The following is an 11,738-nucleotide window of genomic DNA, read 5'->3' as shown; positions in this document are numbered from 1 at the left end:
TATGAATTATCTTGTTCTTATGAGTTTAACTAGATCATGCATGAATTATTTGATTATTGGTTAATTAATATAATGATCTAAATGTTTTTAATGGACTCCATAACTTGTCCTCAAGTTATGAAAAATGAAAAGTCTCATTCTTAAAGGAGTCATTAAAATTATAGGTTATAGAAAATGAAAAGTCTTTTCTTTAAAATGTCATCAAACTCATAAGTTAAGGAAATGAAAAAGTTTTGAATAGTTTCAAAACTTGTCCTCAAGTCTTGGAATTTGTAAAGTCACACTTATGAATACTTTAATTTCAAACCCTAGAATTTTAAAAGTTTAAAATTCAACTCTTATACTATTATAATATTAAAAGTTTAGTAATTATATATATATATGTATGTGTGTATATATATATATATATGTATGTATGTATGTATAATACAAGCCAGTCTTACCATTAGTAGGCCTCATTCACGAAGCCGGTCTATAAGGGGGTATAAGATTACCGCCTATAAAATGGTGGTTTAATGGGTGTCCACTCTCACCCACCACTTCCTTGACTGATGGAGGGTCGTTAGCCGAATGGGTAGGATAGGACATGAATTCTCGTTAAAAGTATAATGATAATTATAAAGTAACTAAATGTTTTATTAAATTCCCAATCTTAGTTACTTTAGGAAAAATGTGAAATTGATGCTAATCCATGAAATTACACTTTGCACCTTTCCAAGTCGTTAATGGAGCGTGTGTGGTTAACCGGGACATTAACTTGGACTGGTAAGGGTAGCAAAGGGTAGCTTGATGTTTGTCATGGATCAATGGAGCATATGTGGTTAACCGGCACATTGATTAGGTGATAAATGACATCGAGTGTACCAATCACATTTGCATGGTTATTCACACCTTGTTTGTGAACCTCAGTATCCCGGTCACAAACTTGAAGGGCATATTAGAGATTTAAACATGCCATTGAAAAGTTAAATGAATCTCAAAGGAATCTAAGAATTTCAATACAATTAAAATCTAATAATCAATTTCGTTTTTCATGGTGGAAATTGGTAAATTGTCATTTACCTACCTTCAAATATTTTGCAAGTTGGATTACGACATCCCTCTTCCAAATTGTAATATATTGTGTTGGGTCCTGACCTTAATATTTCATTTTGGGTGTTATATTAAGGATTATTATCTAATCTAAACTTTGTCTTTCTTTTTCAGATGTCTTCCAATACTGCTTCTGGCTCAAACCCTTCTAGCTCATTTTCTTTCATGAACTTGTGTGGGTGAGTCATCTTTGATGGCACTAACTTCAATGACTGGATTAGGAACATCAGGATGGTCACTCGCTATGAGGATAAGGAATATTTCCTAGACAAGGAGCTTAAGGAAATCGATGAGTCATCTGCTACTCCATAGGAGATCGCTGAGTTTAGGACTCATGAAAAGGATGCCACCAAGGTGTCTTGTATCATGTTGTCCACCATGATAGTTGAACTACAAAAGTCCTATGAGGACTTATACCCTTTTGAGATGCACCAAGACCTAATGGAAAGATGCCATCAGAGTGCTCATCAAGAGAGGTATGAAATCATCGCCTCCATCATAACAACTAAGATGAAGGATGGTGAACCCATCACGACCCACTTGCAGAAAATGCAAAGATTTGCGGACCGTTTGATAAAGTTGAATGTGAACTTTGATACACTTTTGATTCCAACTTCTTTTTGGACCTCATCAGTACACTTAAAATGATTTCTTCATTGTTGCATTTTATTTCATCAACCTAAGAAATGAAACATGATCGGGCTCCCTAAATAAGAAATTAAGGTTACATCTAGAAAACAATTATGAAACTAGGGTTCTAAAAATATGACTACATTTACCTTGTGTAGACATGTATAAAATGGTCTTCCGGGGTTATTGTCAGTCTTAAATGTGTCAATTATTGTCGGACTTCCACACCCACAAACAATTTTCATCTTGTCAAATTTTATTGGATCTTACTCAGCTATTGATTTGAAGGACAAAAGAAAAAATGAATGAGGTACCCTTTTGAATGAGACATCCCTTTTTATAGCCGTTAGGAACATGAAAAGACAAAACTACCCTTACTGTGCAAGGCACGTGGGGTTAAATAACCCAACATATGTTATGTTCTTTGTTTTTGCATGATATTTCAACCAAAATCAAAGTGCTCATAAAGTCAAACATCAGATACAAAAAGCCTAAGAATAACTCAGTTCTTTTCCATTAAGAAGCTTAACAAAGGTGTCCGGCGAGGCTGAAGCAGCATTGGTTGAAGTCTCGTTCAAGATGGGAGTGTATGTGATGTTGATGGTATCAGGGCAAAGGGCAAAAACATGAACGTTACCGAGTCAGCAATTCTTTTCTTTATAAACCGAGTTAGAGATAAAATTTACCCGCATCGAGAACATATTGACTAACGAGTCAGAAAAAACGTCTACTAACCACTCAAATCAAATGCCTAACACAAGTCAAGAATGCACCTCTACCACACCATACCACACCATGTTGCGGTGGTGTGGTTAATACGACACCGTATGATGGAAGTGCGGTATAACCACCACACAAGACTTTTTTTGTTGCACTTAATTATGTTATTTACCTATGGTTATATTTCAAAAAAAAATATCATTTTCCCCTATACTATAAATAAACACTCTCATATTTAATTTTAAAACGTAAAACAAAAATGAATGAGGTACCCTTTTGAATGAGACATCCCTTTTTACAATCGTTAGGAACATGAAAAGACAAACCTACCCTCACCGTGCAAGGCACATGGGGTTAAATAACCCAACATAGCATTCTACACACCTTACCTCCATGTTATGATCGGTTCCGGATGACCTATCATATAAACAACGAGGAGGTCACACTTAGCAAGCTTCAGGGCCTTTTGAGGACTACTGAAGGTAGTCTCAATGGTAATTCTGTTTCTACTCCTACATCCAATGCCCCTGTATTGGCAATTGGACATGGGAAGGGGAAGAAGAGGAAGGCTCCCTCTAAGAGCCGTAAGGGAAAGTCTTTTGATGGATCCTCTTCAAGTGGGACCAAGGCTGGTTCTGCTGCTCCCTCTACCATTCCCAAGGAAGCAGAGTGTTTTTATTGTCATGATGTAACACCCTATTTATTTAATAAATAAATAAACAAATTAATGAATGAATAATAGCCCTAAAATTAATAATTATATAGCAAGGTGTGATTTCGAGGAGTTAACTGGTATAATTTAGAAGTTGGGGGTTAAAAGTGTAAGTTTCAGATTGGTTTTGTAAGTATTTATGAAGGCAGAGACTAAATGGTAACTTATGGACTTTATTTGAAATGATTTTTGGATGCTGGGGGCTAAGGGGTAAATATCAGATTTAATTTGAAGGAGATTTCTAAAGCCATGGTAGAAAGGGTAAATATTGGATTACCTTTGAAAAGATTTTATATGGAGGGACCATTCCTTCCATTATGGGATGAAGATTGTTGGGGTAGGGAATATATAAATGTTGCATTGCCCTAACCCTAATGCATGATACAACCGCCATCACTGAAAGTCTTCCAGCCGCCACTTTCTCGTAACTGACCACCACCTGACCACCATCGGTCTAGCTGTTGGACGCCACCGTAGTATTGATGTCGGACGTTTTGGACCGCCGAACGAACCACTGAGCCACCGTTGTGTCCCTCCGCTGAAAACGTGGTCTGGATCCTACTTCCTCGTATTCACTCACTCCTCCTTCCTCTCCTCTTTGTTGTCGTTATGTTGTATCTGGTGGGAGTTGCCCACCCTCGCGGCCGTTGTTCGTTGTTGTTGCTGCCCATTTCCGTTGACGACCAGATGTCGCTGGATATTATGTGTTGTTGCCTCTATTCGTTGAACGCCACCAGGAGGGTGGCTGCTTTCATATCTCAGACGATGCTTACATGGGGTTGTTACCTTGTTTTCACCGGGAATGAGCCCTTGAAGACCACCCTTCGTTGTGTGTTGTTGCCTACTGCCATCAACCACCGTTGTGCTGCCATTGTTGTCGTTTGTGTTGTTGCTGCCATTACTGTGAGCCACCAGGTGGGTGGTAAGGTCCAATTCGCAATCCATATGGTGGGTGGGTGTTTTGTTTGGTCGGAAAGCCAAGAAAAGGCCACCACCACCACCGTGAGGTGGTGGCTGCCACCATCTACCACCATCGGACACCACAAGGTGGTTGTGTGTTAGCTTAGTGTGTGTGTGTGTGCTAATTGGTTTTTGGTGTTGTGTGATGTAATCGATAAAGGAATAATGGAAAGAAATCTCATAACCAACACCTTGGGGTGGTGGCTGCCGCCTCCTGCCGTCGTGTTAGGTGGCGGTGTGCTTTTGCTCGAGTGTAGTTGATTTATGGATGTTTGGACATAATGGGCCCAATGAAACCCTAATGGGTCCAATAATGCCCTGATTGACCAAAAATCCCAAACATGTGACTAATGGGCCTAGTGAAACCCTAATAGGCCTAATGAACCCTAATCGATCTAAGGACTTGACTTTTTGGGCCTATTGGGCTATGATGGGGTTGGAAACCCTAACAAGGGTTTAGAAAACCCTAATTTTGGATATATGGGCCTTGGACTTATCGGGACCCACATTTGGGCCATTAGAATGGAATTTTGAATTACACCCATTCATACAGTATCACTTATCTAGTAGAGTGATGAACTTAATGGATTAGGTACTTAATGGGTTTTATGAGAAACACTTAACCCTAATTGTCATTTTATGTGAATTCCTAATTTCACTTGGACCTTAAGTTGGGCCTTTCTATTTGGATTTGGTGATTGGGCTATTAATGGGCCATCCAAGAACAAGCAAATGGACTAGAATAATTAATGGACTTTAAGGTAAGGCTCATATGAGGGGTTGGGCCCAATTTGGAAAATTGGGCCATAGATAGGCATAGTTTGGGCCTTAATGATTATATGATATTGGGCCATTATAAATGCCAAATGTTTGGACTAGAGTAAGTGGTTGGGCCTCAGGATAAGACCATATGAGGGTTTGGGCCTAATTTGGAAAATTGGGTCATATGTTGGGTTTTGAGCTATTGTTTGACTTTTGGGCCTTTGGATTGAGCCTTGGGCTTGAATAAAGACAAGTTGGGGGTAGAGTAGTTTTTTACCCCAAGCATGGACTTATGGTTATGTATTGGAACCCAATTATTAATTGGGTGTTGTTTTGATATTGATAGTTCAGGAAGCTGTCATCCAGCAACCAGGGTTTCGTCTCCGAGACTTCAGCAGTGTGATGTGAGTTACCTTCCAGTAGAGGTAGGTCTAAGGCATAAATGTTGGCCCACTAGTAGGTGACTATATATGAGATGATTGTCTTTGTGATAATTATCTGGTTTGCAACTATCTGATATGCTCTGTGTTAGGATGCTCTGTTATATGTGTTAGTAGTAGTAGTAGGGGTGAAATAGTCCCCGAATACCGGTTGAAAGATACCGAAGGGGTCGTCAAAACCCATGCATACCTAGTAGTACGATATGTTATATTATTATATGGTAGTGGTAGGGGTGAAATAGTCCCCGGTTACCAGTTGAAAGATACCGAAGGGGAGGTTAGCTCTCGGTTACCGGTTGAAAGATACCGAAGGGGTAGGTCGGGCACCCAGATATGCTTGAAATTATATTTATGTATGTTATGTTATGTTATTACGTGGTAGTGATAGGGATGAAACACTCCCCAGATACTAGTTGAAAGATATCGAATAGGTAGGCCAACACCTAGATATGCTTGGCAGTATGTGTGTTGCATGGTATGTGGTATGTTGGGGAAACTCACTAAGCTTTGTGCTTATGGTTTTCAGTTTTGGTTTTAGGTACTTCGTTTTCAAAGGATAGGATTCGATTTGATCGTAACGCATCACACTATGTCTTCCGCACATGAGATCTTTGGGGTTACACTCTGGTATTATTTCATGATAACATGTTTGACTATTGACACTTTGGTTTTGACATGAGATGTTATTATGAATGTTTTATTACTTATGGTTTCATAATAACTTATTTAAAAATGAAATTATTGTCCTTAAATTTTGGGATGTTACACATGAGAAAGGGCACTAGAAGCAAATCTGCCCCAAATACTTGTAGGATGTCAAAGATGGGAAGGTTAAACCCACCATGCAGGTATTTACGCTATTCTATCTAAAAACTCACCACATGCTAACTCTTGGTTCCTTGATACAAATTGTAGATTTCAAACATTTGTTCTAATATACAGGGCCTAAAAAGAAGTAAGGATATGGAGCATAGGAAGATAAACTTTATCATGGGGAATAGGAAAGTCTTACCTATCACCAAGATTGGAGTTTAGTCTTTATTGCTTAGTAGTGGGTTAGAAATATATTTGAATAATTATTGTTACTCGTCTGATATGGAGAGAAATATTATTTCCTTTCATGGTTTGTACAAATAAGGTTTTAGTTTTTCATTTGATAATGAAATTGATGCTATTAATGCTTTTTATAATGGTGTTTTTTATTTTAAAACATTTCCTTGTAATGGTGTATATAAAACTGTGATGGTTGTAGACAACTTAGGAAATAATGTGTTACATATTGATCCTTCCTATGGTTTGAATAAGGCATCCTTGTGGCATTGTCTTCTTGGACATGTCAACAAGAATCGCATATGCCAACTCCAAAAGGTTGGAGTTTTGGAATCATTCGACTTAAAGTCGGATGACACTTGCGAATCCTGTTTGCTTGGAAAGATGACCAAGTCACCCTTCACTGGTACTTGTGAGAGGGGTGAGGGTTTGTTTGATCTCATACACACTGATGTGTGTGGTTCCTTCAGAATTGCCACAAGGTATGCTAACCGCTTCTATATGACTTTTACTTATGCTTACAGTAGATATGGCTATGTGTACTTAATCAAGCATAAGTCATAAACCTTAGAAAAGTTCAAAGAGTTTAAACAAGAAGTGGAGAATCAGCTGGGAAGGAAGATAAAGATGCTCTGATCCGATTTGGGTGGTGAGTATCTTAGTATCGAGTTCCTTGACTATATTAACGAATGTGGAATTGTTTCACAGTTGACGCTACCTAGGACAGTACATCTTAATGGTGTGATTGAGAGGCGCAATCGAACCTTGTTGGAGATGGTTCATTCTATGATGAGTCGAGCTTTGTTACCTATCTTATTCTTTGGGTATGCCTTAGAGACTGCCGCCCATATCCTTAATCTAACTCCAACTAAGAAGGTTGCCAAAACACCTCACAAGATGCGGACAGGGAAAGTTCCCTCGTTAGCACACATTAAGGTTTGGAGTTGTGAGGCTTTCGTGAGACGAGAGACTCACTATAAGCTCTAACTTTTCAGTGAGCGTTGTATTTTCATTGGCTACCCACAAAAGTCCTTTGGATATCTTTTTTATAGACCAAGTGACAATGTTGTCTTCATTGCGAGGATATGAGTCTTTCGTGAGAGAGAGATCATACGCCAAAGGGAACAGCGGGAGGCAAATTGACCTTGAAGAGATTCAAGAGTCAAGCAGTGAAGGAACCTCAACACTAGCGATCAACCTGAGGAGGAAACTCCTGTTGAGTAGATTGACGAATCCATACCTCCGAGGCGTTCCAGTAGAGTTTGTGTTCCACCTGCGTTATGTGGTTTCCATATAACATATGAGGGTGATACATTTATTAGTGATAGCACACTAATAAATTTGGATGAACCTAACAACTACAATGAAGCCATGGCATGCCCCGTGTTTGCTAAATGGAAAGAGGCTATGGACAGCGAGATTTAGTCTGTGTATGACAATCAAGTTTGGAACTTGGTTGACAATGTACCGGGTCGAAAGATAGTCGGGTGCAAATGGATCTTCAAGAAGAAGACCAACATGGATGGGAAAGTACACACATATAAGGCGCGACTAGTTGCGAAGGGGTTTACTCAAACTCCGGGAGTTGACTATGATGAGACCTTCTTGCGAAGATTAAGTATATTAGGGTTATGCTAGCCATAGTTGCATTTCAAGATTATGAAATATGGCAAATGGATGTGAAAACCACTTTCCTTAATGGAAAGTTGGCTGAGGATGTTTACATGAGTTAGCCAGATGGTTTTGTCAATGCAGAGTATCCTAATAGAGTGTGTAAGCTTGAGAAATCCATTTATGGATTGAAACAAGCATCTCGTAGATGGAATCTTTGTTTCGATGAGAAAGTCAAAGGGTTTGGATTTTCAAGAAGCGAGGATGAGTCCTCTATATATGTCAAGACTAGTGGGAGTATAGTTAGCTTCCTGGTATTGTATGTAGATGATATACTTCTCATAGGAAATGGCATCCCAACCTTGCAGGAGGTTAAGTCCTGGCTTGGGAGGTATTTCGCTATGAAGGACCTCGGAGAAGTTGCCTATATTCTTGAGATAAGGATATTGAAAGATAGGAGTAAGAGACTAATTGGACTTAGTCAAAGTACCTACTTGAAAAAGGTGTTGAAAAGATTCAACATGGTGGATTCCAAGAGAGGTAACTTACCGATCCAGAGCAATGCCAGACTGAGTAAGACTCAGAGTCTGACTACAGAGGCTGAGATAGTTGAGATGAGTCGAATACCATATGCTTCCGTCGTTGGATCGATCATGTATGCTATGACTTGTACTCGCGCTAATGTGACATTTGCTTTGAGCGTGGTCAGCTGATATCAAGGGAAGCCTGGCAAGGCTCACTAGACTGTGGTAAGAACATTATCAAGTACCTACGGAGGGATAAGGACTGGGTCCTTACCCTCGGTGGGAGTGATGACTTGAGAGCGGTGGGGTATAGTGACGCCAGCTTTCAGACCGACAAAGATAATTTCCGCTCTTAGTCGGGCTAGGTATTTACCCATAATGGAGGAGAAATCACTTGGAAAAGTTCCAAGCAAGAGACTGTAGTTGATTCAACGTGCGAATCAGAGTACATAGCAGCAAGCAAAACAACGAAGGAGGCAATATAGATGAAGAACTTCATCACATACCTTGGAGTTGTACCAACTATAAAGGAGCTAAATGTAGATTTTATGTGACAAGGATAGTGCGGTTGCCTTAGCCAAGGAACCAATGGATCATGGCAGATCCAAGCACATCAATAGAAAATATCACTTCATAAGACACCGGATAGAAGGACTTCTTGTAGCAAAGAGGGTGTCGTCAGAGGAGAACCCAACAGATCCCATCACGAAGGGACTGAGTAGGGTTAAGCACTTACAGCATGTGAGGCACATTGGGCTGAAGGACGATATTAGTTTTAATGATTAGATAGTTTTTGGAACTTGTAATAGATAAATTGTAATTGACATTTGATTATTAAATAAAAGGTGTTTTATTTATAAGTAAAGTTAGTATCTTGTGTCAATTATTTACTATTGTTTCACTTTGCATGTTTTGACTTCCAGAATAATTATATTATTCAATCTGTCCATAGTCGATCATACTTTGGAATTAAGTGTTGAGGCAAGACTGTTATGAATTTGGCTTGTAGATTATCTGAAGTGCATTAGACACAGCAGAGTTATGTACAACATTCATGAGTGCTCATAAGGTCTGAGTATTGCATTAAACCCACACTCACTTGAATCACTTCATGGAATTTATCTTGAGTGATCGCAAGACGATAACATCATATAAGTCTTCAAACCAAAATATATGAGTTGTTGACTATGGGTTGGTTGTACATTGATAGTGCGAAACCGCATCGGTAACTTGATGTTATAAAATGTGCTGTTGTGTACAATTTAACGAGTAGTTAGTACAAGCATATGAGTCAAATTTTAAAGGTTCCTTTTAGTACTTGGAGGATTAAAACGATATCTTGGGCCCCTCGATGATTTTTTTTGACTTATGTGTCAGGCCTGGTCAGAACTCAATTGATGTGTTCGATTAAGTTCTACGTCAAACAAATCGGAAATCGAGAAACAAATGTTGGACAATAAGAATGACTATGTTCCATGTATTTGTACGACTGATATCTTGAGAACAAAAGATTATATGATCCCTTATCTAAATGGCGTGTCATAGTTCGACAAAGGCTTTTAAGAGTTACGATTGCTAGTCTGTTCCTGAAGTCGTACTTGCAGTTATAGTTATTAGACTTATTCAAGTGGGAGACTGTTGGATAAGGTGTCTAAGTCCATAACTATATTTGGTATGTACTTGACCTGCAAGTAGCATGGTCCATTTGGGTTGCATTTCACCGGAACAATTTGTAAGGATGGACTTTTGAGAAGAGGTTATTTGTGATTTATTAATATATTATAAGTTCTAATATATTAAGATGAAATCATGTTATTTAATTAGTATTGATCAAGAATTAATCTGTAATTAATTTAGTGATCAAAGGAGACTAACTAAATGTAAGGGGATTGATTTGCTAAATCAATGATTCTTATAGTGTGGGCCTATGGTTATTTAGGATGGGCTAAACCACTATAGTATTCCATGGATAGTCTATGAAGGTTTAACCCATGGATCCAAAGTACTATGAATGGTCATGTCCATTAGGGTTTACATGGATGTAACCCTAGACTTTGACACACTATATAAGAAGAACCTAAGCTCCTAAAATCGGCACTAGTGATCTTTGGAAGAGTCATAACAGATTTTGTGTGCAATTTACTCTCTCTCAAGTCCTCCATTGTTGGTGGTGTTTTGTGAAGCATTTGAGGCATCACATTTGGGGTGCTAGGCTCTTAAAGGTCCAAGCCAACAAGCTACAAGAAAGGTATGTCATCTAACTAATTTTTGTTATACAAGTACCCATGTTTTGTATGCTAGTTAGGATAATGCTTTAGAAAATCAAATTGCATGTATAATTAGAGAAAACATAGATCCAAAGCATTTAGGGTTGTATGTGCACCGTAAGGTTGTTAGAGTGCTCAAAACCCATCAAAAACTACTATTATTGAAGGACAACCAAAGCATGATAATTGTATAAACCATTGTCAAACCAAACAAATTAACTTAAAACAAACAACTAAATGTCAAACCAAAAAACTACAACTTATTGTCAAATTGTTGTCAACCCATTCTTAAACATAACCACATGACACCATAAAATACTCCCTACTCATCAAGGTCTACTGGGTTTGCACTAGTTTCTCCTTTCCCATCTATTGTCTTAACCTTCATTGCAGGTTTCATTTTTATGATTCTCTCTGTTTTTTTTTCTTTTGCCACCAATTTTTGGTCCTTTGTCTCCTTCATTAACTGACTTTGGTCCATAACTTCCTTCATCAACTACCTTTGATCCATAACTTCCTTCAAAAACTGCCTTTGGTCCACAGCTTCCTTCACCGGCTTCACCTTTAGCCTTTGTTTTCCTTTTGGTGACCTTAAGTTTCATGGGCCTTTAAACCCTTGCCCTGTGTACCCGTGGCCTTTCAACTTTAGGACAAGTAACCTTGTTATGCCTTGCTTGTTTACACACATTGCATAATAGTATTTTCTCTGCCTTAGACACATTGTTCCTTAAAAGCTTTTCTGATGCATCTCTTCTTATGTTTACCTTTGGTCAACCTGGCATCCTTCTCTTTAATGGCGGTAGAGGTGGTATGAACTCAGTAGGTGGCCACATGTTGCTACCAATCATCCCATGTATTTGGTATTTGTAAGTGTTCTTATATAAGGCACCATACAACATTGGATCTACATAAGTGGCAACATCTCTATTCATATATGATATAATAGCTACTGAATGTACACATCCATACC

This window comes from Lactuca saligna, chromosome 2 (genome assembly GCF_052625555.1).
Source record: "Lactuca saligna cultivar CGN05327 chromosome 2, ASM5262555v1, whole genome shotgun sequence".
Classification (NCBI taxonomy): domain Eukaryota; kingdom Viridiplantae; phylum Streptophyta; class Magnoliopsida; order Asterales; family Asteraceae; genus Lactuca; species Lactuca saligna.
Note: the sequence above shows the minus strand (reverse complement) of the source record.